The 27,907-nt window shown below is 43.5% G+C and overlaps 1 long non-coding RNA gene across 6 annotated transcripts; it reads right to left on the bottom strand.

Annotated features, from left to right (window-relative positions):
- Window positions 1-1,868: 1,868 nt before the first annotated feature.
- On the bottom strand, window positions 1,869-14,309 carry LOC121970302. 6 transcript variants are annotated; one of them, XR_006108891.1, is made up of 10 exons: window positions 14,061-14,309; window positions 13,889-13,956; window positions 13,780-13,817; window positions 4,550-4,693; window positions 4,179-4,453; window positions 3,586-3,756; window positions 3,172-3,298; window positions 2,930-2,982; window positions 2,650-2,853; window positions 1,869-2,555 (listed from the first exon to the last, which is right to left on the bottom strand). It is a non-coding gene; the product is annotated as an uncharacterized LOC121970302 (long non-coding RNA). The 6 variants fall into 6 exon arrangements; XR_006108893.1 differs by having other exon boundaries at window positions 13,889-13,938; XR_006108892.1 differs by lacking the exon at window positions 13,780-13,817.
- Window positions 14,310-27,907: the final 13,598 nt, after the last annotated feature.

Genomic DNA, 27,907 nt, shown 5'->3' with positions numbered 1-27,907 from the left:
GGTAAATGCTCAGTCTGGCCATCGTCTTCTGTGCTTCGATCGATGGTTAGTTCTTCTAAAGCTGTTGGATTTTGATACTACTTGTTGGTCCCTTGCGGTTGACAAGAGGGGGTGAATTACCTTGCACAATCTAAAATAAACAAAACACCTTTCTCGACTTTTCAAAATAAATTAAGACACACTTGTTTAATAGTAAACTAATTAAAAAGAAAGTAGAGACAGATCTTTTTTACTTGGTTTACAATCAAAAAATTGTTAGTCCAAGACGTTGAAAGCTCACTATCAAATCTCCTTCTGGTGAAGAAGTCTCTTATAATAGTTAAAGCACTAGATCACAAAGTAGAATAAAAGAGAAGATTGTTTACAAGTGTTGTCCTGACTAGTAAGATCAGGGATGCATTTTTAGCCTTGCTTTGGGCGCCTGGAAGGATTTTCAGGTGCTTAGGTGTAGATAAAACTTCATCCATGATGCAACGGATCGCAACAATTTGTCCTGGATAAATTTCTTTGGTCTGGGCACCTAGAACAGCTCCGGGCGCCCGAATCGCCTTCGCATAGGGGCACCTCTCCAAAGCGACTCGGTTGGACCAAACTAGTCCGAGCGCCCGGACCACAGTCAACTTCACGTTTACTTTTTGTCTGAGTTTTCCGCTCCGGCTCCGCTCGCTTGGGTGATTTTGGTTATCCGGAATAGGGCTTACTCAAACCCATTTTTCGGCCTTCTCGAGCAACCTTCCGCTCTAGTTTCTCGTCCCTCGGAAATGCAGCGCGCCTCCTTCTCATCCGCCAACGTATTCTTCCGTAGCATCTCGTGCCTCGGACGCACCGAGCTCATTGAATCTTTCTCATGCCGTCCTTCTCGTTAGTTGTGTGTTTCACTCTATTTCTTGTGCTCTTAAGTTCCTACATACTTAGACACAAAGATCAAGCCACAACAGGACCTAATTTGACTTGATTGATCACATCAAAACTACTATGGGGTACTTACACATTATTCACAAATAATTCACAATCTCTATTTTTTTTTTGTAATCTAGGTATTTAGCTCTTCGAAACCAACTAATCTTAGAAGTGACTAATCCTATGAAAGTTTTTTTTATCGACCATCAAGGTAAATCGTAAAGTGCTTATAAAAATTCATCCAAATGGCTAACATTCTTAGACTCATTTCTCACTGGAGAGAAAAATTTCTTGTAGTGTATCGTAACTGAGACTTAAAACGTATATCCCTTAGTTATTCATTGAATAGTCTAACCATTGCACAATCTCTATTTATGAACATCATTTGCCCCAAGACGTAGCTCAGATGGCGGATAATGACCAGGTGTTGATTCCTATGAATTGATGACCTATGGTCATCTTATCATGTGTCTAACACCTGTACAATTACATTATCTTCCTCCATATTCGTGAGACCGACACTAATGAGACCGTTAAGATAGCGTATTTATTTATTTATTTATCTATTTGTGAACATTAACAAAATGAACACTTATTCCTTTTAATTTAATGAGTTATTTAAATTTATTTATTTAATTGACTTGAACAAACTCTTACCAAACTAAGTTGGTTCACAAACATTTAATTCTTTTACAAACCGTAGATATAATTTCTGTTGGTCGTGTTCTTTTCTTTTTTGGGTAATATTCGTCGTGAGTAAAAGTTGTGAAACACAAACATTTTTACACCAGTACATCCATATTCTTTCCGTAACAATCACATTTGTTATGCGAATCAAACAACCATAAAATTCAATTGGACAACTAGAGATGTGCGAGCATAATAATACCTAATCGTCAAAGCATCAAAATGGAATACATATATGCAACTAACATGTGTAAGTTCATACATACACACATAAATCTATATAGCACAGAATCACGAAAGTATTAAGATGGTATAAAATACACACACCAGTTGGCATAATATACCGAATTGTTAGACCGCCAAAATGAGATAAATACACACAATTATCATATGCAATTCTATACACGTGGTATAAAGATGATTCGCTCGCCCCCAACGCTCCCGCCAACTCGTCCCTAGATTAACACGGAGGAGGTAAATCACAGATGGCTACTAACCATTAGTACAAATGACCAAGACATGGGAGAGATTATGTTGGATCACGCCGAGTTTCGATCCCAAGACCTCATATGATAACATCTCATGTCTTAACAATCGCACCGTCCCGAGAGAACATATGCAATTCTATACACATGCATATAGGCACACACGACACACGAGTAGGCATAATATTTAATCATCAAAGCACCAAACTGGAATAAATTCGCACAAGTAGCGCGTGCAAGTCCTTGCACGCACAAGTCGACATACTTCCTTAATTCTCTTCGTGAATAGACCCTTTTTTTTTTTTTGGTCTGTAGAAACTTTACGCATGCATCAACCAAACAAATGCACGCATGATTTATTTTTATTCCTGTGCCCCGAAATGAAGTGGAGTTCAGATACGAATTCGTCTCTTCCAGATATCAAATTTTGCCATAGGCATGCAGAGAAGAGGAGCCCGGAATGCAACAAGTGTCCACAAATGGCTGCATGCGCATGACATAGACCCCTACTTGTCAAAAACCAGAAGCAAAAGCAAAACAAGATATAGTAGTTACTTTAATGGGTTTCCAGCGTCACCTGGTAGCTGCGTGTCGTCAGGCCCTTGGTTTTTGATGTGAAAAGTGGATGGCTGATGATGGGCAATTAAAATACCATCGTCAATAAGACTTGATGGAACATGCCGTGTCAATGATGCGAAGCTAAGTCAGCAGCAGCAGCCAAACTGTGCATGATAGGAACAGCATGCACCGCCAGGGTCCATACTCCATTCCCTGCCACTGTCTAGTGCGGATAACAGGATAAGCTTAAGACTGCACCATTAAAATATTAACATCGTGTGTTTTTTTTTTCCAGTCACCTTTTGCTTTTTGGGAGCTCTTGCGGCACGAATGGGAAAAACCTGCAGAGTCGCTGTCGTGGGCGACCACCACCACAATTTTAGTCATAAGCAGACAACGGAATACCTACTTGTACATCGACTATCAAATAAATTCACCTCTACCAATCATGATCCTTTCATCTATTATTATAGTTGTAAAGAGAAAGATCAAATTAATTTCTGAGGTATGCTTTTACTTAACAAAGAAAGTTGAGAAGTACCTCAAATTCGACACCCACCCAAGTTGCAGCCCTGCAACAAGCATTACGATCCAAATGTGTTAAACTGAAACCTTCAGTCAGCATGCACGGCCTACACTTCAGTGGGCCGATGGAGCTTTGCTGGATCCTGCTCATGAAGAAAATAAACAGAAACTGGGTGAAATGCTCGAATACATGCCAAAGATGACAAGCTGACAAATACGTAACATAGTATTAAAGTAAAGCAAGTGCTGAAGGAAACCAGGTTAGAGATAAGAAAGCCTCTATAAATGATATCATACACCACAACGGCATTTGTTAATTGTTATCCAACATGCACTATGAAAGCTACAAGTAGCTCATCATCATATTAGAGAATTCATTACACCGATGATGAAGCATAGGAGCTAATGCTTATTATCGCAGAGTAAATACCAGGTAAAATTTTGATTGATCAAATGTGATACGAGGCAGTGTTACAACAATACAAAGTCTCCTTGTGCGGGTAAACTTTTCCAACAACTTTCAGAGTGTTGCTAAAGTTGTTTCTTCAAGTTCTCTAAAAGCCTTTGTAATCTGGCTCCGTCAGATTTTGTGGAAGTATGCCTGTCATCGCAAGTTGAAGATTAATAAAAATAAAAAAACTTTGAAAAAACAAGTAAAATGGATTCCATCAAATGCCAAAGTGGAGAAGGGATATATGCAATTAGTGAAAACTGAGTGTAGCTTTTATTATCCTTGGTTGTCGAGCACAGGAAGTGCAGAGAAACATATCATCAATATTGGCAAGCTCTCTGAAGTACTATCCTAGAATAAGTCCATTCTATTAAGACCCTAAGCGACAACAAGTAAACCGCTATAGATTAATATTAAAAAACAAGTGCACTGGGATTTGTTTATTAACCTTTTTCAATAGATACTTTGAAAGTTTTTATTAACCAACTATAAGTCACAATAAATAAACTACTAACATAAAAAGATTGGAATAAATGTAATTCTACTGCTTCCAAAAAAAACAAAAAACTTACCCATTTGCTAAACTGGTTATCTTATCTCGAGCTCCTTGCTTGATGATTGCTGTCTGTTGTAACAAGAGTAATCCACCAAGGATTGGAGAAGTGCCAACAGCTGTGGTCCTTAATGTATGTGCAAATACAGACCCAACCCACACACAGAGTACGACAATATCATATGATAAAAGCTGATCATATGTGCTTAATACAGGCTTTGGTTCAACCTTACAAGCAGCAAGAAGGGCTCTGGAACGTATGATGAGGTCTGTTTGTAGAATATTCATACATTGCTAGACAAGTAAAGCAGAAAATTAATAGATATACAAATATTAACAGAAAAGTTGAACTTTAATAAAGAACAATTAGGGTGAGAACACAAATTTTACCTAAGCATCCATTTCAAGATGAAGACAAATAATCTCTAAAGTCAAGCGACCCTCCACTCCAATATAGATATTTGAACCGACCCTCTTTACTACAGAACATGCTTCTGCAACTCCACCACTAGAAAGAGCTTCACACAGAATAATCTGAAAAGTTGTGCATTTCCAATCATATCTGAGCATTATAAGAAACATGAGAAGACTAAAAATACCTTCATTAAAAAATATTTCAAAATAAAGGATACCAGATTCACTTTTTGAAGATCTCTTTCGTCCTACCCTAATATTACTAAATCATTGTCTTAATTGAACATTAATGTTTCTTCATTGGATATTTATATACTATATTAATCAACAATCACTTTCAGTTTTATAGTCGGTCGGAGAGCAAAGCCCAAAAGAAAGAGGAAGATGTTCCACGGAGACTCCATCGAAGGAACAAATTAATGGACCAAAGATATTGATAATTACAGAAATGTATACTTTCTGTAGATAAAAATATCACTTCAAGTTCAACATTATGTTAACTGCTTAGATGCACCATGTGATCCGGCGGTAAGAATGGGGGACCCACAGATGGGGTCCCGTCCGAGCGGAACCAGAGATTACCCAGCCAAAGGTTTGGGTTTCCGACGCCAAAGCAGAAGAACCGGAGCCGAATGGCTGAGCGGAGGTGTCCGCTCGGCAGGAATCGAATGGCCGAGCGAAGGTGTCCGCTCGGCCGGAATCGTGGCGAGGGAACAGTGGTTAGCCGAGCGGCCTATTCGCTCGGCTCGGGATATGATATGTCAGCAAAGGCATGATGATTAGACTGTACGCAAGATGGCACTATTAAAGGCCCCACCATCACGTCACGGACAGGTTGATACAGTAGCAGTATGGTCTTATGGATGCCCTTCTGACAGGCCCACACCTAGGCATGGTCGAAAGCAGGTGATCGCTTCGATTGGTGTGCCCAGGCTCCTTCGAGAGGTCTATATAAAGCCTCCATTTCTTCAACCAGGAAGACCACCATTTTCTCGAGCTTCTTATCTTTGACTTGGAGGCTGACATCCCTTGTTTGAATGAGGCTTTGCTGTGTGCATTCGAGGATAAGGAAGAAGCCGTCACATCCGTTGACCCTGGTTCGGACAGGATCAATTGGCGCCGTCTGTGGGAACGCACCTGCATCCGAGCAGAGGCAATGGACGAGGCTGGAAGACTACATACCGTGGCACTCTCACAAGAAGAGTTTGATGCTATAGTCGAGGCGAGGGGCAAGGCGCAAAGAAAAGGAGAAAGCACAGTCGAGCGCAAAGAAACAACCCGGCGCAAGGCATCGTCCGAATATGTTTCAACAGAGGGTTCCTCACGCACTCTTCCGTACTCCCCGAATCGCGCTACCACGGGAGCAAGGATCTTCATCCGACGAGCCTCCCGCTCGATCATAGAAGGGCAAAGCTCCCCTAACGCACCACCCGGTGTTCACCGCCTCAAGCCATACATCGATCCGTTACTAAAATACTATACACCACCGCCGATCGGAGCTATAATGGGCGACCGACCCGACGATCATTGGGGAAGTTCGACAAAGATCGCCACCTTGCATCGATCTCATGGCGTAGTGGGTATTTCTCACCACTCTATCGAATCGCACATAGGTGGTTTCGAGGTCCGGACGGCCTCATCACTAGTTTCCGGAGTTCCAAAGGCATTTCTTCATCACTGAAAACCGACGTTATCGAAGGACAAGCGCCACCGCTTACCATCAAACAAGAACCAAGAGAATCTCTCCGGGCGCGATTTAATCAGTAGCGATGGACATCCCCACGGCCACCTCGGAGACAATGGTAAACGCCTTCACGCAAGGCCTCGCGGAAGGGGACTTCTTCCGCGCGCTCATTCGCAAACCGCCCAGAGACTACGACCACATGCTACACCGGGCGAATGAGTATATAAATGTGGAAGAGGCGGAGGCTGCCCGACGGAAGGGAACTCATGCCGAACGTACGGCCCATGCCGAACGGAAGCAGCCCGCTGCCCATCAGCCACCAAGAGGACCAAGAGTTGAGGCATCCCGGGCACATCATGCGAAGTCCCCGGTGGTACAAGAGGTAGCGGCCGAGCGGTTAAAGATGAAGAAAAAGAGGGTATGGACCCCAATGTTTTGCTCTTTCCATAATACTGACTCCCACAACACCCGCGACTGTCGGGGTCTGCCTTCAATCACCCATCTCGTACGACGGGGTGGCCCGCGTCGACCGCCTTCGCCCGACCGCCGACAGCGGCATCAAGAGTCCGGTCGACGAACATATAGGAGATCTCCTGAACAGCGCTTCCCTCCAAGGCATGAAGATCGTTCTCGATCCAATGAGCGACCTAGGCAGTCCGCTCGGGAAGAGGAGAACAGAAACAACACCTCCCTGGGAGAAATCAATATTATTGCGGGTGGGCCGACCGGAGGAGATTCACACAGGGCAAGAAAGGCAAGCGCCCGGCAGCTCAGAATCCATGAGGTGGGTTGCAGCCAAGAAAAGGCGAGCGGGCCCGAGATCAGTTTCGGGCCCAAGGATCTTGAGGGAGTTGAGGTGCCGCATGATGATGCCCTTATCATCAAAGCGGTGATAGCCAACTACACCATCCACCGTATCGTCATTATTACTACCAGCTCGATCAACATCATCTTCAGAAAGGCCTTTGATCAACTACAAATCGATCAAGCCGAGCTGCTGCCCATGACAACCCCCCTCTACGGGTTTACGGGCAATGAGGTTCTTCCGGTCGGACAGGTAAGACTGGCTATCTCCTTAGGGGAAGAACCGATCCGGAGAACGAGGACAACAAACTTTGTGGTGGTCAACTCCCCTTCATCCTACAACGTGATACTGGGGCGACCGGCGTTAAGCGAATTCCGAGCTGTTGTGTCGACGTTCTATCAGAAGATCAAATTCCCGATCGAGGACAAAATCGGTGAAGTTCGAGGAGATCAGTTAGCCGCTCGGAAATGCTATATGGAAATGGTCCGAGCCGAATCCATCGCCGCGCGAAAGGCTCCACGGATCGAGGTACACGCCATAACCGAGAAACCTCCTGCTTTAATTTATGATGAAAAGGAGGTTCAGATCCATCCGAGCCGATCGGAGGCTACAACCTTTATTGCCGCCGACCTGGAGGACGAACAGAAAGAAGAAGTGGTCGAGAAGCTCCGTTCGGGCGCTTATTACCTCAAGGATGCGGAAGGTCGGATGCTGGATCGGCCATGGAGTGCAAATCACCTTCAGCCATATAGGGCTGGGTGAGAGGTGCGCTTTTGCTCTATCTTGTGTAAAGTCAAAATAGCTGTACTCCTTTTATCGCAGGAAACAAATTATTCCCAAGGCATTCTGTGTTCATAGCCGAATGGTTAGTTATCCGAAAGCCCCGTGCCGTTCGGCCGGTGGTAAATTATCCGAGCCAAAGGCTCGAGTATTGAAGGCCCCGTACCGTTCGGACGGAGGTATATTAGCCGAGCCAAAGGCTCGAGGATCGAAGGCCCCGAGCCGTTCGGCCGGAGGTAAATTATTCGAGCAAAATGCTTAAATCCGAAGGCCCCGTGCCGTTCGGCCGATGGTAAATTATCCGAGCGAAGGCCCCGTACCGTTCGGACGGAGGTATATTAGCCGAGCCAAAGGCTCGAGGATCGAAGGCCCCGAGCCGTTCGGCCGGAGGTAAATTATTCGAGCAAAATGCTTAAATCCGAAGGCCCCGTGCCGTTCGGCCGGTGGTAAATTATCCGAGCCAAAGGCTCGAGTATCGAAGGCCCCGTACCGTTCGGACGGAGGTATATTAGCCGAGCCAAAGGCTCGAGGATCGAAGGCCCCGAGCCGTTCGGCCGGAGGTAAATTATTCGAGCAAAATGCTTAAGACCGAAGGCCCCGTGCCGCTCGGCCGGAGGTAAATTATCGGAGCCAAGCGCTCGACGACAAAGGCCCCGAGCTGCTCAGCCGGAGGTATATTGTACGAGCCAAAGGCTCAATTCCGAAGACCCTGTGCCGTTCGGCCAGGTAAACATTGTCCAAATTAGGCTTAAAAGCCCGACGAGCTCCGTCGTTAAAAATCGAGAGCCGTGCCGACCGGCTATAAATATCCGCGCCGAAGACCGACGAGCACCGTCGTTAAAGATCGAGAGCCGCGCCGACCGGCTATAAATATCCGCGCCGTCGAGCTCCGACGTTAAAGATCGAGAGCCGCGCCGACCGGCTATAAATATCCGCGCCGACGAGCTCCGTCGTTAAAGATCGAGAGCCGCGCCGACCGGCTATAAATATCCGCGCCGTCGAGCTCCGTCGTTAAAGATCGAGAGCCGCGCCGACCGGCTATAAATATCCGCGCCGAAGACCGACGAGCATCGTCGTTAAAGATCGAGAGCCGCGCCGACCGGCTATAAATATCCGCGCCGACGAGCACCGCCGTTCGAGAGTCGCGCCGACCGCTATAAATATCCGCGCCAAGACCGACGAGCACCGTCGTTAAAGATCGAGAGCCGCGCCGACCGGCTATAATATCCGCACCGACGAGCATCGTCGTTAAAGATCGAGCCGCGCCGACCGGCTATAAATATCCGCGCCGACGAGCTCCGTCGTTAAAGATCGAGAGCCGCGCCGACCGGCTATAAATATCCGCGCCGACGAGCTCCGTCGTTAAAGATCGAGAGCCGCGCCGACCGGCTATAAATATCCGCGCCGACGAGCTCCGTCGTTAAAGATCGAGAGCCGCGCCGACCGGCTATAAATATCCGCGCCGTCGAGCTCCGTCGTTAAAGATCGAGAGCCGCACCGACCGGCTATAAATATCCGCGCCGACGAGCTCCGTCGTTAAAGATCGAGAGCCGCGCCGACCGGCTATAAATATCCGCGCCGTCGAGCTCCGACGTTAAAAATCGAGAGACGAGCCGGCGTCTATAAAAACCGAGCGGAAAACCGACGAGCACCATCGTTAAAAATCGAGAGTCGGTCCGGCGACTATAAATACCCCGGGCGGACGAACGAATATCAGAGGATAAGAAACCGCGGAAACCACAAGTATTAAAATATTTAAGCCCGCTCGGGCGTTGGTCCTTCGATACTTGGCGTTTGTTGACTTCACACAGGCTAGATACGTGCAGAGCGAGTAGGCCCTCCCGCTCGGACTTTGTTTAATGGGTTAAGCTGATCGGCCGCGTGACGGAGAACACTTAGAGCATGATTGACTCTAAGCATAAACGTTAAGCAAACAGAAGAATATTATGGATAAGGATCAGGAAGACGCAAGCAAAGACATAATTGCATTAAAGGGAAAGCATGCCGGACGGCAAGTACAAAAAGTTGCGCTGGGCGTAAGAAACGCAAAAACATGATAGAGACGAGGAACACTCTTCACTCGGGGTCTTCGAAGTTGAAGAAACCGTCCGGAATGTCGTCTATCATGGCCGCCAGATAGGAGGCGGGAATGTGCATTCCCGCAGGAAGGTGGCCACCCTTCTTCAAGTAGGCCATAGTGACCTTAATGGCCTCGGCAAAGGTTGAAGAGACGCTGCCGCCAAATTTCGTGCCGAACCTCTCCGAGCGGAGGTAATCTTGACGAGCAGCAGCCAGACGACTCGGCTCCCCTTCCTTGTACTTTCTGAGCGCCGCTCGGGAGGCAATCAGTGAATCTTGAAGAACTTTCTGGTCCACCTCCGCTTTAGTGCGTTCAGCTGAGCGCCCATCCCGTTTGGTGGTTAGTTGGGCTTCCAGCTCCTTAGATCGCTGATCCAGGGCTCGGACTTCAACTTTCATCTTGTCCAGATCAGCGATCGCCCGTTTTTTCTGGCTACTGGCGCGTTTCACGTCTTCGTCGCGCTTCTTCACCAAGCCTTCAAGTCGAGCCACCTCAGTAGCCAGGTCGGCGGCCTTCTTCTGTTCGGCCTCGCGGGCTTGTTTCTCCCGCTCGGCCGATGGACCCCCTGAGACTTGGAGCTTTTCCATAAGATCCTCCAGCTCAGCCAGCCGATGGCTAGTGGCGATTTGCTCAGCCCAATGCTGTAAGGGAAATAATAAAATCAAGAACCGAACAATAGCATGGCACAGGAAGAAAAATGAACCTACCTGAGTGGCCGACTGCATGTGGTTATCGTCGAGATGCTTGGGCGTCATGAGGGCCACCCGAATCTGGGCGTCCTCGAAAAGTTTGGCGAGCAGACCCGTCAAGGTTATTTCATGAACGGGGCTTGATGGCCGATCGGCAGACAATAAATATTCCTCCGACGGGAATCGAAGGGTAGTCTTGATGGTCGGGTGGACGGCCGGCACTTTCACCTGTCCCGAGGACTCCCTATGGTTGAAGTTCACCAACCGTCGTAAGCGACGACGAGTCCGTGGAGGAGAGCCGGAGGGCTGTGCGGTGGGCGGCCATGGGGTCCTGATCTGCGAAGGCGTGCGATCTGGAGAAGCGATCTCGATTGGCGCCTGCGGTTCGCCCTCTGGGGTCGGCGGAAGGCTGGACTCTCTTCGGCGTTTCCGCCGAACTTCCAGTGGCGAATCCCCGGCCTGGGGGACTCCCAGCTCGGCTGGAGCAGAGGAAACAGGATCCGCCTCAACCTCCGTACTGCTTGTGGGCGGACCGCCGCCTCTCCTCAGTCGCCGGGCGGTGGGGATAAGACCCAGCGAGTTCTTTTTGTAGCCGCCCGATTTCCACTTTCATGATCGGAGCCTTGGCGCCACATGACTTCAGCGGTGGAAGAAATTAAAATCAGTTAGACAAAAAAGGCGAAGGGAGTAAAGAGTCCTTACCCATGCGGTAGGGGAGATTGGCCCGAACGGGAGATAATCCAAAAATGTACAACACCCCCTTGAGAAGCAACTGGTCGATTTTGTACCGCTGACCGGACAAGCAATTTGCCGCATGAAGGTAGGCCGGATTGCTTCTGAATTTGCCGAGCTCTGGCTGGGTCGGCACAGCGGTCTGCCATTTGGTCCTGAATGCTGGCCGCTCGGGAAGTCGTATATAGAAGAAGAACTCCCTCCAGTGCTTGTTGGAGGTCGGCATGTTCTCAAAAAATTTGAAGCCTATTCTACTTTGGAAAATAAAAGTACCCAACTCGGATTGTTTGGGGTAGAAGAAGTAGTGGAATATTCTGGGGTCAAGTGGGATACTGTGCAGCCTAAAGAGGACGACAATCCCGCTCAGTAGCCTAAAGGAATTCGGCACAAGTTGGCCGAGCGGAAATAATTACAAACTTCCAAAATAAATGGATGAGTAGGAAATCTAAGGCCGCCCTGGAATTGGTCCAGAAAAAAACAAATTGTACCGATCGGCGGGTTATGGGGCCGGTCGGTCGGGCCAGCTACAACTACTTCATGGTCGTGCGGGATCCCGTAGGTCCTAACAACGCGCCGGGCGTGCTCCTCATCTAACCTACTCTCCATACTCATATACCACGGACCGTGAACCTCGGTAGCGGGTGCAAAAGTGCTCGCCATGACTCAAGAAGGGAAGGAAGCCTAGCAATACTCGGAAACAAGGGGACGAGAGAAGAGAAGAAGCTTACTTAGGGAAGATCAAAGGAAAGAAGCCCAGGAACTCGAAAACCACCAGAAAGCAAGCACTGGGAGTCGCCGGAGTAAGCTAGCAGCAGGCAGCTTCGACAGAGGACGCGCGATGAAACAGAGAATGCGGCGTGAAGGCCAAAACGAGGGCTTTATACAAACGAGACCGCTCAGCCTCGTCCGTCGGATGAAGGGCACAAGAGGCGAGGTAATCATCTAGCCGTTTATTTCAAAACAAAGGGCGTCCCATCGTACGGAGCATCACCGCCACTAGAGACAAGCCACGTGGCGCTCTGTCACCAAGCGCAATTAATGCGCCCATACCGCGCATGCTTCGGCTTAATGAAAAAGACTTGCACGATTTTCAAGAGGATTTAGGCAAGCAAACATCCACGTTGGGCGCCAAGGCATACAAAGCGAAGAGCCGAGCGGATAAATTTGGCATGAGGGCCGAACGGCTCAAGGGATATCAACAGCAGCGATAAGGCGACGACCGCCCGCTCGGACACACAGTCCAGTCAGTCGGACTCACTGCCTCCTTCGACTAGACTTGAAGGGGAGGCAAGTGATCCGGCGGTAAGAATGGGGGACCCACAGATGGGGTCCCGTCCGAGCGGAACCAGAGATTACCCAGCCAAAGGTTTGGGTTTCCGACGCCAAAGCAGAACCGGAGCCGAGTGGCCGAGCGGAGGTGTCCGCTCGGCCGAGGACAGAATGGCCGAGCGGAGGTGTCCGCTCGGCCGGAATCGTGGCGAGGGAACAGTGGTTAGCCGAGCGGCCTATTCGCTCGGCTCGGGATATGATATGTCAGCAAAGGCATGATGATTAGACTGTACGCAAGATGGCACTATTAAAGGCCCCACCATCACGTCACGGACAGATTGATACAGTAGCAGTATGGTCTTATGGATGCCCTTCTGACAGGCCCACACCTAGGCATGGTCGAAAGCAGGTGATCGCTTCGATTGGTGTGCCCAGGCTCCTTCGAGAGGTCTATATAAGGCCTCCATTTCTTCAACCGAAGGTACAGAAGTCTCCATTTTCTCAGCCGCTTTCTTATTCCTTCGCCTGACTTGAGCGTCGGAGGGTCGTCGCCGGGACATCCCCCTCCCGACTCGGTTTTGTTGCAGGTTCGTCAGAGCATTCGAGGATACAGCAGGGAGCGCCACATCCCCAGCGTCCATTGACCCAGGTTCGGACAGGATCACCATGCAAGAAGGGTTTTAAGTATCTTGAGTAATAGATTTAGTTTGGCACTTGAATCAATCTTATTTACAGATAATTTCATTCCTGAGATCAGAATAACTCATTGTCATTTTCCATTCAAGTATCTTCCTCCTAGTTTATCTAATTGGAAAAATTAAACAACCAGCATCGGCCCAAGAGCACTAAATTAACCAAAAGTCAGTTTAAATAATTTGTAAATAGGATTTTATGCATACAAAAAAAAAATTTGGATCAAGAGTTTCTTTTTCATTAATGCAAGAGCACTTATTTTATAAGAAAACCAACATTTTCAAGATAGTACTCCTTTCCTTCTTAGCCGAATGACAGATTAAAAAAAAAAAGGTCAATCATCAAAAACATCAGTTTCAATGCCATCCTGATATGCTCTACTTGTGTACTAATGAGATAGGCCTAGGTGTGGATAGTAAAAAAATCTAATTGTTATTAACAGTAGCAAAGTGATTCCTCTTGTGTTAGTCTTACCTGGATTGTCATAGTAGCAATATCAGTGAATCTACAAACTGCAACTCAACAGAAGTGAAGTCCATGATTGGAAATCTGGAAAGTAAAAAAGCACTAACCAAGTGTATACCTTTCTAACAGAAGCAACCTAAATATACTTCTCCAAAATTTCCTTTTCTCCTATAAGAACAGGAGTTCCTAATTTAAAATTCGGAACACATTATCATATTTATCGTGATCAACATCATTCAGAATCAACAACCACTCTGCAACAATTAGATTCCCAACAGAGAGCGAGGTACCTCTTTGGGGAGGGTGGAGTAGGGGGAGGCTAGTATAGAGCAAGGCTTCGATAGCCTCCTCGAGGTCGAGGCGGCCGGCGACGTCCCTGCCGATGCGCTCGCTGACATGGAGGCTGGCGGAGGCTACATCCAATCCCACGGTTTCGTCGCCCCCACGCCATTACGCGATCGTCGGAGGGCCGCGCAACTGCCGCAAACCCTATGGTGCGATAGAAACACCGCGACGGATTAGCTGTGAGTAACTAAATTTACATTACAGGAAAATATGTAAATATATATATATATATATATATATATATCTAAGGTGTACCTTTTTTTCATTATTTTTAAAATAATATTTTTGAATCTAAATATCTAAATTTTCAACTGCTGACGAATTAGTCATGACGGGTTTAAAACTAAACTAAATATTTAATGAATAAATTTATTAAATTATTATATTAATATTAGGTTGGTTTAGACCATCTCATCTCATAGCATAAAGTTTAATAATAATAATAATTATTATTAGATTATTCCTTGAAAATTCGAGTATAATACTAAATAGATAATAGTTTCTATATCATAGGTGGGATAAAAATAAATATTATAGAAAATTTAATAGTCTCAGATTTAGAACATGCAACATGATTAACTCCCACTAGTAAATCAATAGATGTAGTAGATACGATGATTAAAAAAATTAGTATTTTATGTGTACAAGAGAAAAAATAGGTAAGCTAGAATATAAAAATAATAGTGAACTCGAGTTTTAAGTTATGCTGAAAGAGTAAAATAAGAAATGGAGTTAATATTATTGTAAATAGTTCGTTAAATGATGAAGTTATAGTAGTAGTTAGAAAAAGGGATAGAATTATAACTCTCAAAATAGTAGTGAAAGAAATTATTAACGTAATTAGCATATATGCATCTCAAGTATGATTAGATGAAACTACCAAATCAAGGTTTTGAGACTATATAGATGAAGTATTACAAAATATTCGATCAAATAAAATGATTTTAATAGGAGACAATATAAATGGGCATGCCAGAGTGAAAAAAAAAAAGAGAAATGTGAGAGGGTACATGAGAGTCATGGATTTGGAACGAGAAATAAAGAAGAAAAAATTATTAAATTTTGTGATAACATATGACCTTATATTAACTAATAATTTTTTAAGAAAATAAAAACACTTGATCATGTTCAAAAGTGAATAATAAATCTCAAATTAACTTTCTTATGATTAAGAAGATAAATAGAAATATTTGTAAAATTACAAGGTCATCTCTGGAGAAAACTTTGTATCCTGGGTTGATTTTGATATGATCAACCTAGTTAAGTTAGGTTGTGTGGTTTTGATTCTTTGTGTCTAAGTGTGCAAGGACTTAAAAACACAAGAAGTTGAGTGGAAGATGCAGCAAGCAAGAAGAAAGGCATGAGAAGCGAGTTGATGGGCTCGGTGTATTCAAGGGACGAGGAGCTGCAAAAGAGTATACAGGTGGATGAGAAGAACGCGTGTGATGCTTTGGAGGAACTAGAAACCGAGGAGGAAGACTACTTGAGGAGAAAGCCGAAGTTAGATTCGAGTGAACTCAACTCTAGACGACCAGAGCATCACTCAAGTGATCGGACGAGTCAGCTTATGAGTTGATTGGGTCTAGGCACCAGGACCTGGTTTGGGAGGCCGGACTCAGTCTGGGTACCTGGATTCCAGACGCCCAGACTAGGTCTAGGCGCTTGGAATGTATCGTCGCATCAGCGAGCTGTTGCAGCGAAGAGGATCAACACGGAATTCACATCAACCGACTCTAGGCGCCCGAACCGGGTCCAGGCGCCCGGGAAGCCTTGATCCATTATAAATAAATCATTGCGGAGTAGATCGAGTCGACCGAGTCTAGATGCCTGGGAAGCGCCACGTCAAAAAATGACTAGTTGCGACCAGTGAGCTATAAATAAAGCCATAGTGCTCGAAGTTTAAACAACACACTTTGTACTTTCATTTACAAATCCTATTTTTACTGTTTGTGCTTAACTGCTGTAAGAGACTACTCCACATTCACGAAAGAGTTCTTTTAGTGAGCTCTACATCGCCTTAGATTAGCAACCTCTCCGGTTGCAAACCAATTAAAATCTTAAAATCTTCGGCCTCTTCTCTATTTTGTTTATGTTTTTATTTGTTTAAAATTAATGTGTGTTCCTTGCTAAATTTGCTAGCAAGAGATTCCTCTCTAACTTAGGTAATTTAAGTTGGTCAAATCAGTATAAAAATTTAAAATTTTATCGTAGAATTCAAACTTCAGAAGTAGAATAACTTTAAATGAGATGCATAATGGAAAAAAAGTCGTTGAACTAGATGATATTCTAATAGAGGTATTGAAGTGTCTAAGGAAACAAGGTATCGAATGATTTACAAAATTATTTAATATGATATTTAAAATTAAAAAATATCTGATTAATGATGATATAAGAACAAAGGAGACATACAGAATTGTGCAAACTATAGAGGTGTTAAACTAATGAGTCATACCATGAAACTTTGGAAAAAAATAATAGAAAAAATATTAAGAAAAAAGACTACAGTGATTGAAAATCAATTTGCATTATGCCTAGAAAGTCGACAATAGAAACTATACATCTTTTCATATAACTAATTAAAAAGTATCGGGAGTAAAAATAAAATCTATACATAATAATTATTTACTTGAAAAAGCTTATGATAGAGTTTCAATAAAAAAATTATATGTAGAATTTTAGAAAAGAGAGGTGTTAGCGTAATATATATTGAACTAATTAACGATATGTATGAGGATTTAACGATCAAAGTGAAGACTTTAGACGGGTTGACTAAAATATTTTTAATAAAGGTAGGATTACATGAAGGATCAACTCTAAGTCCCTATTTTTTTACAATAATTATGAACTAACTCACTTGACATATTTAAGATACAATACTGTAGTGTATGTTGTATACAGATAATATTATTTTGGTATATGAAATATGTGAAAGAGTAAATGTTAAATTAGAATCTTGGTGGAGAACACTAGAAGTGAAAGATCAACCGAGTTAAGTTAGGTTTTGTGATTTTGATTCTTTGTGTCTAAGTGTGCAGAGACTTAGGAACACAAGAAGTTGAGCAGAAGACGTAGCAAGAGAAAAAGATGACACGAGAAGTGAGTCGACGGGCTCGGTGCATCCAAGAGATAAGGAGTTGCAGAAGAGAACACTGGTAGACGAGAAGAACATACACAACACTTCCGAGGGACGAGAAGCCGGGGAGAAAGATTGCTCGAGGAGAAGGTCGGAGTTGGGTTCGGGTGAACTCAACTCTAGACGGCTGAAGAATCACCCAAGCGACTAGATGAGTCAACTTCTAAGTTGACTCGATCTAAGTACCCGGACTAGGTTTTGTTGGTCTCTTGACGACTGGCTAGAAGGGGGTGAATAGCCTGCACAATAAAAGTGAACCTTTCTTGAACTTTACAGCTTTATTAAACTAACACTTGCATAAAAAGTAATACAAATTAATTAAATAAAGAGAAGAGGTACAAAAGAGGTTACTTGGTTTGCAATCAGATGATTGCTAATTCAAGGTAGTTGAAGCTCACTATCAAAGTCTCCTTTAGGCGGAGAAACCTCTTACAGCGTTGACGGCTCACAAACAAGTAGTAGAACAATAGAGAAGTGTTTACAAGTCTTGTTAAGTATTTTTCTATACTACTGGGACTAGGGTTGTATTTATAACCCTGGTCGGGGCACTTGGAAGAGTTCTAGGCGCCTGGAGGGGGATAAACTTTTATCCCCGTCACAATGGGACGTGCCACATCGCGTTTAGATGAAATTGCTAGTCCGGACACTTGGATTGAAAATTCAACAGTTTATTGAGTTTTAGTCCTGGTCTTTAGCTCCAGTTTCGCTCGCATTGGTCTGGGTCTTTTGCTCTGGTTCCGCTCACTTGGATGATTTCTGCCATCCGGAATAGGGCTCACCCGAACCCATTTTTTGGCCTTCGAGCAGTCTTCTTCTCCGGCTTCTTATCCCTCGGAAACGTCCCGCGCCTCCTTCTTGTCCGTCAGGGTACTTTTTCGTAGCGTCTCGTCCCTCGGACGCACCGAGCTCGTCGGCTCTCTACCGTGTCGTCCTTCTCGCTAGCTACATCTTTCGCTCAATTTTTTGTGCTCCTAAGTTCCTACACGCTTAGACACAGGGGTTAAATACCAACAGAACCTAACCTGACTTGGTTGATCACATCAAAACTACCACGGAGTACTTACAATCTTCTCCTTTTTGATGTGAGCAACCCAAGTGAAGTTAGGGTTAACCAAACATAAATAACAGTAAGTTAATGAAGTTTGCAAGTACAAAAATATGCAAAAATATGAAATGACACTATCCTCCCCCTAGACTTAATCTCTAGTTCTCCCACTTTGATCACATTAAAATGAGGTACACTATGCAAAGTACAAGGGAATTACTTGAAAAAAAAAAAGCAAAATAGAGTCTAATGCAAATTTTATAGTTTCTCACAAAAGATTAAAAATTATTTTAAGCAGAAATAAATTCAATTCAGCATAAATTCATATTTTCCAAAAAAAATTTAAAGACATATTTTAAAGTTCCACATAAAAATAAATTTTACATAAAATAGCATTATAAGACCAATTTAAGATGAGTAATGAAATTTTACTTCTTGAATAAAATTTAATTTTAATTATTTTCTAACAAAAATTATGCAGACCAATTTATGTGAACACATTAGATATTTTTATAACAGTTAAATACTTTAACAGTTAGTCAATTAAGCACTCATTTCAATAATTGACTTCTAAGCTATGACGAGACACTAGATTTTCTTGGTTATTGGAACAATAACCGCTTCTAGACAAAGTCTCTTAAAGAAATTAAGTATTTAATTTTCTTTCTGAAAGTCCTAGGTCTAACTTTCAAAAATTAAAAAATATGGACAAAATAATAATTTTAATTTAAACATGACTTTAGAACCCAAAATAGATTCCTTCCAACTAAGTTAATTAAAAATTTCTTAGGGATATATTTCTGTGATATTCTTCTAATTTGACCCTTATGGTATCTAAAATACCAACTTAGTCCTTGATAATATTTAGAATATGAGCATGCAAAATTTTTAAATTTTTCCATTTGTTCTTTTAAATTAGCATTTTTAATTTTTAATTTATCTAGATCCTCTATAAAGCATGATTTTGCTAAGGTCATCTTTATCTCTAAATCTTCTTTTAGCAATTTTTTATTTTCTACTTCTAATTTGCAAGAACTCTTCGACAATATTTTTATAAATTTAAATAATTGGTCAGGAGGTAAGGAACGTACCTGACTTACCTTGTCGATTTCTGATGCTTCCCTTGTCGTGTTGCTTTCTTCTGATGATGTTCCCCCTTTATCGATGCTCTCGATTCTCATTGAGGATGAACTTGCTTCGTCTTCTTTGGGTAGGTACTCGTCAATTAGCGCTATTATGTAATCTCCTCAAATCCGAATATTTTTGAAGATGAGTCGGTATCCATAGCAAAATCTGATTCTTCTTTCGTGATTGTCAGTAGAGTTTCAAAACCTTTTTCCAAAGTTCTTTTGCACATTGATAGTTGCCGATTTTGTCCATTTCTCGAGTAGGAAGAACACTCAGTAGGTGGAACTCGGTCTTACTATTTGCTATGAATTTGTCGCGCTGCTTCTGAGTCCAAAGATGCTCCTCGAGTTTTTTTTTTCCATCTTTACTTTTGGGGACATCAAAATCAAATTTCATAGAAAGCATTACATCAAAATTTGATCGAAAAAATACCTCCATTTTTCGTTTCCAGGATGAGAATTCCCCCTCAAATGTTGGCAGGTAGATGCTAGTGTTGGGACTGTTGGCTAGCTAGAAGAGGGTTGAATAACCCTGCACAAAATTAAAACAAACAAATTTTTCTCGGACTTAAAAGAGCACTTGCATAAACGATAAATAAAAGAAACTGAAAGACAGAGACTCAGAGAGTTTTACTTGGTTACAACCGGGGAAGTTATTAATCCAAGGAAATGATGCGAACTAATTTCTCCTTCAGGCAGAGAAGCCTCTTTACAGTAATAAAAGCTCAGAAAGGAAGAAGCTAAATAAAATAGAAAAGCTCACAAATGTTGTATTAAGAATTGCCTGTTGTTTTTCAGCTTCTGGACCAAGACTATATTTATAGCCTTGGTCGGGGCGCCTGGAAGCGTTCCAGGCATTTGGAGTGGGATAGAAATCTATCCTTGAAGCAATGGTCAACATCTACGTCGAAGTGGATAAAATTAGGTTCCGGGCGCCCGGAATGGGTCTAGGCGCCCAGACCTTAAAAGTCAACAGGGTTGACTTTTTCGATCTGGGCCCTCTGCTCCGATGCTACTCGCCTCGGTCCAGGTCTTCCGCTTCGGCTCCACTCGCTTGGGTGATTTTGACCATCCGGAATAGGGCTCACCCGAACCCAACTTCTGGCCTTCTCGAACAACCTTCCGCTCTGGTTTCTCATCCCTTGGAAACGTCACGCACCTCCTTCTCGTCCGTCCGCGTACTCTTCCACAGCACCTCGTCCCTCAGACGCACCAAGCCCATCGGCTCTCTCCCGTGCCGTCCTTCTCGTTAGCTGCGTCTTTTGCTTGACTTCCTGTGCTCCTAAGCTCCTGCACACTTAGACACAGGGTTAAACATAACATGACCTAACTTAACTTGTTTGATCACATCAAAACAATCTTCGGGTACCAACAATCTCCTCCTTTTTGATGTGAGCAACCCAGGTTAAGTTAGGGTAAACAAATATAAAAGAAAAGCAATAAATTTACAATTCAAGTGCAAAAATTAAAAATTTAATCTACCTCCTCCTAAACTTAATCTTCCCTTCTCCCCTTTTGATCACATAAAAAATGGGGTACCAAAAAAAATCTAAGGGTAATTTTTATAAATCTCTGATTTTCAAATAAATTTTCAATAACTAATTTTGTAGAAATTTTTGTAAAGCAAAAGTTTATAAAATAACTTTAAAAACTTTAAGTTGAGAAAGTTTTTTTTTCTAAGTTAAACAAATTTGGATAGAAAAAATTTAAAAAATTTTCAAAAAAAATTGAGTAACTATGTAAGGCATTATCTAATTTCAATTTTAATACTTTATCAGTTAGTTAATTAAATATTTTATTTCAATACTTGGCTTCCAGGTTGTGGCGAGGCACTAGATCTTCTTGGTTATTGGAGCAACAATCACTTTCTAGACAAAGCCTCATAAGGAAATTAAACGTTTAATATACTCTCTGAAAGCCCTAAGTCCAATTAATCTTTAATTAAGATAAGTCTTTGGAACTCAGTAAAGGTTCATTCCAACTAAGTTAACAAAAAATTTATTAGGTAAATTTTTTCTTGACAATTTTTTAATTTTCCCTTTGTGATATTTAAATTTCCAATGTAGTTCTTTATAATTTCTAAAATTTGAAACAGAGAATTTTGAACATGTATGATTTTTCAAATTTTCTACTTCTATTTTCAATTGATCATTTTCTAGCTTTAATTTATCAAAATTTTCTAATGGACAAGATTTTGCTAGAATTAATTTTAGCTCTTTAATTTATTTTTCTAATTTGCAACAGTCTTTAGTTAGTAATTTAACAAATTTAAATATCTTGTTAGGTGGGAGAGATCGTATCTGACTTACCTTGTCGATCTCGTTGTCCGTAGCTCTCCTTGAACTGCTGCTTTCTTTTAATGTAGCTCCCCCTTCATCGATACTCTCGATGCTCATTTCAGATGAGATTTCTTCATCTTTGTCTTCTGGTAGATACTCGGTTATTAGAGTTGTTCCGACGATTTCCTTGGTTTCAGATTCTTCTGATGACTTGGTGTCCATCGAAGAGTTTGATTCAACTTCTTTTGACTCTTCATGAAGCTTCAAGAACTTTTCACAAAGTTCTTTTGCACTTTGGTAGTCGCTGATTTTATTGAGATCTTTAACTGGTAGTACGCTTAACAAATGAAATTCAACATTACCATTAGCCATGAAGTCGTTGCGCTGCTTTTCAATCCATTGATGTTTCTCAAGTTCTTTTCCCTCTTTGCTTTTGGGCATATTAAAACCATATTTAATTGTTAGTAGAATATTAAAATTGGTTTTAAAATAAACCTCCATTCGACATCTCCAAAAAGCGAACTCCCCCTCGAATACTGGTGGGTAGATGCTAGCTCCGGCCATCATTTTTTGCTTCAACTGGTGGTTAGTCCTCCTGAAGCATCCTGACTTTGATATCACTTGTTGGGACCGTTGGTCGTTTAGAAGGGGGGTTGAATAACCCTGAACAAAATCAAAACGAACGAACCCTTCTCGGACTTAAAAAGAACACTTGCATAAATGATAAATAAAAGAAACTGAAAGATAGAGACTCAGAGAGTTTTACTTGGTTACAACCGGGGAGGTTGTTAATCCAAAGAAATGATGCGCACTAATTTCTCCTTCAGGCAGAGAAGCTTCTTTACAACAATAAAAGCTCAGAAAGGAAGAAGCTAAACAAAATAGAAAAGCTCACAAGTGTTGTATCAAAAATTGCTTGTTGTTTTTTAGCTTCTGAGCCAAGGCTGTATTTATAGCCTTCGTCGGGGTGTCTGGAAGCGTTCCAGGTGCCTGGAGTGGGATGAAAATCTATCCCTGACACAATGGTCAACATCCACGTCGAAGTGGATAAAATTAGGTTCTAGGCGCCCGGACCCTAAAAGTCAATAGGGTTGACTTTTTCGGTCCGGACCCTCTACTCCGGTGCTGCTCTCCTCGGTTCGGGTCTTCCGCTCCAGCTCCGCTCGCTTGGGTGATTTTGGCCATCCGGAATAGGGCTCACCTGAACCCAACTTCCGACCTTCTCAAGCAACCTTTCGCTCCGGCTTCTCGTCCCTCGAAAACGACACACGCCTCATTCTCGTCCGCTCACGTACTCTTCCACAGCACCTCGTCCCTCAGACGCACTGAGCCCGTCGACTCTCTCCCGTGCCGTTCTTCTCACTAGCTGTGTCTTTTGCTCGACTTCCTGTGATCCTAAGCTCCTGCACACTTAGACACAGGGTTAAACATAACAGGACCTAACTTAACTTGTTTGATCACATCAAAACAATGTTGGGGTACCAACATCTAGTTCCAACCATTTCTTATGTTTCGGTCGACGATTAGTCCTTCTAAAGTGACCTAGCTCTGATACCAATTATTTGTCCCTTGACAGCCGACTAAAGGAGGGTGAATAGCCTGTATAATAAAAAGCAAATCTTCCTCGAACTTTACATCTTTATTAAACTAATACTTGCATAAAAAGTAATACAAATTAATTAAAGAAATAGAAGAGGCACAAAAGAGGTTACTTGGTTTGTAATCAGATAATTGCTAATCCAATGCAGTTGAAACTCATTATTAAAGTCTCTTTCAGACGGAGAAACCTCTTACAGCATTGACGGCTCACAAACAAGTAGTAGAACAATAAAGAAGCATTTACAAGTGTTTACAAGTCTTGTTAAGCGTTTTTCTAAGCTACTGGGACTAGGGCTGCATTTATAGCCTTGGTAGGGGCACCTGGAAGGGTTCCAACTGCCTAGAGGGAGATAAACTTTTATCCTCATCGCAACGGGACGCACCACATCGCGTTTGGATGAAATTCCTGGTCTGGGCACCCCGGACTAGGTCCGGGCGCCCAGACTGAAAAGTCAACAATTTGTTGACTTTCAGTTCCGGTCTTCCGCTTTGGTTCCGCTTGCATTTGTCTGAGTCTTCCGCTCACTTGGGTATAATTTTATTAACCTAGTTTGTTGACTAGGTTAAAGTTTGTTGGTACAGTTTGTATGTCCGGGAGCCCGAACCCATTTTTTGACCTTCGAGCAGTCTTCCGCTCCGGCTTCTCGTCTCTTGGAATCACCACCCGCCTCCTTCTCGTCCACCAACATACTCTTCCACAGCCACAACGTCTCGTCCCTTGGAAGTGTAGGACCCCGTGGTAGTTTTGATGTGATCAGCCAAGTTGGTTAGGTCCTGCGTTTTGTTTGACCCCTGTGTCTGAGTGTGCAGGAACTTAGGAGCACAGGAAGTCGAGCGGAAGACGCAGCTAGCGAGAAGGACGGCACGGGAAGGGAGCCGACGGGCTTGGTGCGTTCGAAGGACGAGAGAGCTGCGGAAGAGTACTCCGGTGGAGTGAGAAGAACGTGCACGGCGTTCGAGGGACGAGAAGCCGGACGGAAGCCTGCTCGAGGAGAAGGCCGGGAACTGGGTTCGGGTGAGCCCTATTCCGGATGGCCGTAATCACCCAAGGAACCGAACCGGAGCAAGTCAACTGGAGTTGACTTGTCAACGGTTCGGTCGACCAAACCCCATGATCGGTCGACCGAACCCCAATCCTCAGAAGACCAACCGCTGGTGACACGTCAGAAGCCAAGTCAGCAAGCCAGCCGTTGGGGGAGTTATCGATCGACCGAACCCCTTGATCGGTCGACCGAACCAACGTTCATCCAGAGACCAAGTCGAGCAGTTTGATCGGGCCAACTCAGCTGGAGACCGTTGGCCGATCGGTCGACCGAACCAAAGCTCGATCCATAGAGACTGCACCTGGACAAAAGACTGGGCAGGTACAGCAGGTTCGGCCGACCGAACCTGGGGATCGGTCGACCGATCCCTCTCTAGTCAAAACCTGATCTCGAAGATCAGGTCATCCGATAAGCTCTAGTACCCCTATATAAAGAGGGTCTCGAGCAGCTTTATAGAATAATGAATACGAACGATTTTGAAATACAACTCCTGTACTCTCATTTCCTAAGCAACAGTTCTGTGCTCTTCAAGTGTAAAAGGCTACTCCGCCTTCAGAGAAGGAGACTTCTTTTAGTGCACTCTCTTACTGCCTTGGATTAACAACCTTCTTGGTTGTAACCAAGTAAATAGCTGAGTCTTCTATTTCTGTTTATTTTAGTTCTGTTGAATTTCATAACTGTTGCTTTATTATTTAAGTTGAAAGCCTTGAGGAGGGTTTAGTTTTTAATCGCAGGCAATTCACCTCCCTCTTGCTGTCCTCGCTGCACCAACAAGTGGTATCAGAGCCCAACAGCCTCAGAGGGACTAATCGCCATCTGAAGCATAAAGATCAGAACAATGGCCGGCGTGAACATCCATCCCCCGAAGTTCGACGGAGATTTCGCTACATGGAAGTGAAAAATGGAGGTATTCTTCAAAACAGATTTTGATATTTTAATTACTATGAAATATGGTTTTGCAGCTCCTAAAGACAAAGAAGAAAACACGTGGAGCAAGAAGGAGCAAGACGACTTCGTCGCCAACGGAAAAGCGGAATTCCACCTCCTCAGCGTTCTGCCACCTCAGGAGGTAAACCGAATCGGAAGTTACGACTCCACGAAAGATCTCTGGGAGAAATTCCTGGAGCTTCACGAAGGTACATCCGAAGTGAAGCTAGCTAGGCGCGACATCTTCCAGAACTAGTTGACGAACCTCCGGATGAACCAAGGCGAGAAGGTAGCGCAGCTCCAAGCAAGGATCAAAGAGCTGATCACGCAACTAACCAATCTTGGAGAAGAGGTAACGAACCGGGACTCAATCCAGTATGCGCTCAATGCCTTCCCCAGAACTCTAGAGTGGGCCTCCTTAGTAGATGCATACTACATCTCTAAGGATCTCGAGGTAAGTACTTTAGAACAATTATTTTCCACTTTTGAACTTCACGAATCTCGAGTTTCAGAGTCCAATGGAGTAGAGAAGTCCAGTCAGAACATTGCCTTAAAGGCAAAAATGAACAGTTCTGACTCCGAAGCCTCGGTCGACGAATCAGAAGCGGCACTTCTGGTAAGACGCTTCAATAAATTTTTTAATACTAATAAGTTTAGATCGCAAAGGCATCAACGAAAGAAAAGGACGATTCGTTGCTACAACTGCAACGAAGAAGGGCACATCAAGGATGACTACCCCAAATTGAAGTGCAAGCAAAAGGAGGTTACAAAGACCAAGTACAAGAAACCAAATTCCTCCAAGCACAAAAATCTGAAGGCGACATGGGACGACTCTTCATCCTCCGAGTCAGAAGTCGAAGAATTCTCGTGACTAGCACTCATGGCCAACCATCAGCTAGAAGAAACATCTAGCTCAGAAATGAGCATTGATGAAGGGGGAGGAACATCAGAAGAAGAAAGTAGCAGTGAAGGGGGAGCGTCACCAGAACAGGTAAGTAAGGTACGCAATCTAACCCCAACTCAATCTTTTAAATTTATCAAGTCTCTTTCTAGAGAGTTAGATCAATTAGAAAAAGAGAATGCTGAACTAAAGTTGAACTTAGCAAGAGCATGCCCGTTAGAAATGTATGATCATCTAAAATCAGAAAATGATAAACTAAAATTAGAAGTTGAAAAATTGAAAACTGATGCATGCTTAAATAAATTTCCAAAATCAAAAGTTAGAATTTATGGAAAATTGAATTGGTACATTAAACAACATCAGGGTCAACTTAGGAAAATTCTCAAAAGTTATATACCCCCTATGTTTTTAAAGAATCCTGTAGGAAGGAACCTTTACTGGGTTCCAAAATCTGTACTTGATTAATTTTTTCAAAAAAAAAAATTAAGAGCTTGCAGTGAGATAATTAAACTTTGAGTTTCTTTATGGAAGCTTTGTCTAAGGAAGTGGTTGTTGCTCCAATTAACCAAGAAGGCCTAGTGCCTCGCCACGACCTAGAAGCCGAAATATCAAAATAAAAATGTTTAATTAACCTTCTGATAAAATCATTAATATTAAAATTAAACAATGCTTTGAAAAGTTTTTTAAACATATCCTTAGGAACTCTTTAATTTTTTTTTTCAAACTTCTGTAACTTGCTTGCCCCCATTTTTTAGCTGTGATCAAAGGGGGAGAATAAATATAAGTACAAGTTTTAGGGGGAGTTAAGATTTTTTTTTAATTTTAATTTGTTACTTCTCTAAACTGTGTTGCAGTTTTATTAATTGCAAGTCTATGCTATAACTGTTAGTTTATTAATTTTCTTAAAATTACGTAGGTCTATTTTTAACCCTAACTTGAACTTGGGTTGATGCACATCAAAAAGGGGGAGATTGTAGGACCCCGTGGTAGTTTTGATGTGATCAGCCAAGTTGGTTAGGTCCTGCGTTTTGTTTGACCCCTGTGTCTGAGTGTGCAGGAACTTAGGAGCACAGGAAGTCGAGCGGAAGACGCAGCTAGCGAGAAGAACGGCACGGAAAGGGATCCGATGGGCTCGGTGCGTCCGAAGGACGAGAGAGCTACGGAAGAGTACTCCAGTGGAGCGAGAAGAACGTGTGCGGCGTTCGAGGGACGAGAAGCCGGACGGAAGCCTGCTCGAGGAGAAGGCCGGGAACTGGGTTCGGGTGAGCCCTATTCCGGATGGCCGTAATCACCCAAGGAACCGAACCGGAGCAAGTCAACTGGAGTTGACTTGTCAACGGTTCGGTCGACCGAACCCCATGATTGGTCGACCGAACCCCAATCCTCAGAAGACCAACCGCTGGTGACATGTCAGAAGCCAAGTCAGCAAGCCAGCCGTTGGGGGACTTATCGGTCGACCGAACCCCTTGATCGGTCAACCGAACCAACGTTCATCCAGAGACCAAGTCGAGCAGTTTGATCGGGCCAACTCAGCTGGAGACCGTTGGCCGATCGGTCGACCGAACAAAAGGATCGGTCGACCGAACCTAAGCTCGATCCACAGAGACTACACCTGGATAGAAGACTGGGCAGGTACAGCAGGTTCGGTCGACCGAACCTGGGGATCGGTCGATCGATCCCTCTCGAGTCAAAACCTGGTCTCGAAGATCAGGTCATCCGATAAGCTCTAGTACCCCTA

The sequence above is a fragment of the Zingiber officinale genome, chromosome 4A (genome assembly GCF_018446385.1).
Source record: "Zingiber officinale cultivar Zhangliang chromosome 4A, Zo_v1.1, whole genome shotgun sequence".
NCBI lineage: Eukaryota > Viridiplantae > Streptophyta > Magnoliopsida > Zingiberales > Zingiberaceae > Zingiber > Zingiber officinale.
Note: the sequence above shows the minus strand (reverse complement) of the source record. Positions and strands in the feature narration are given on the sequence as shown.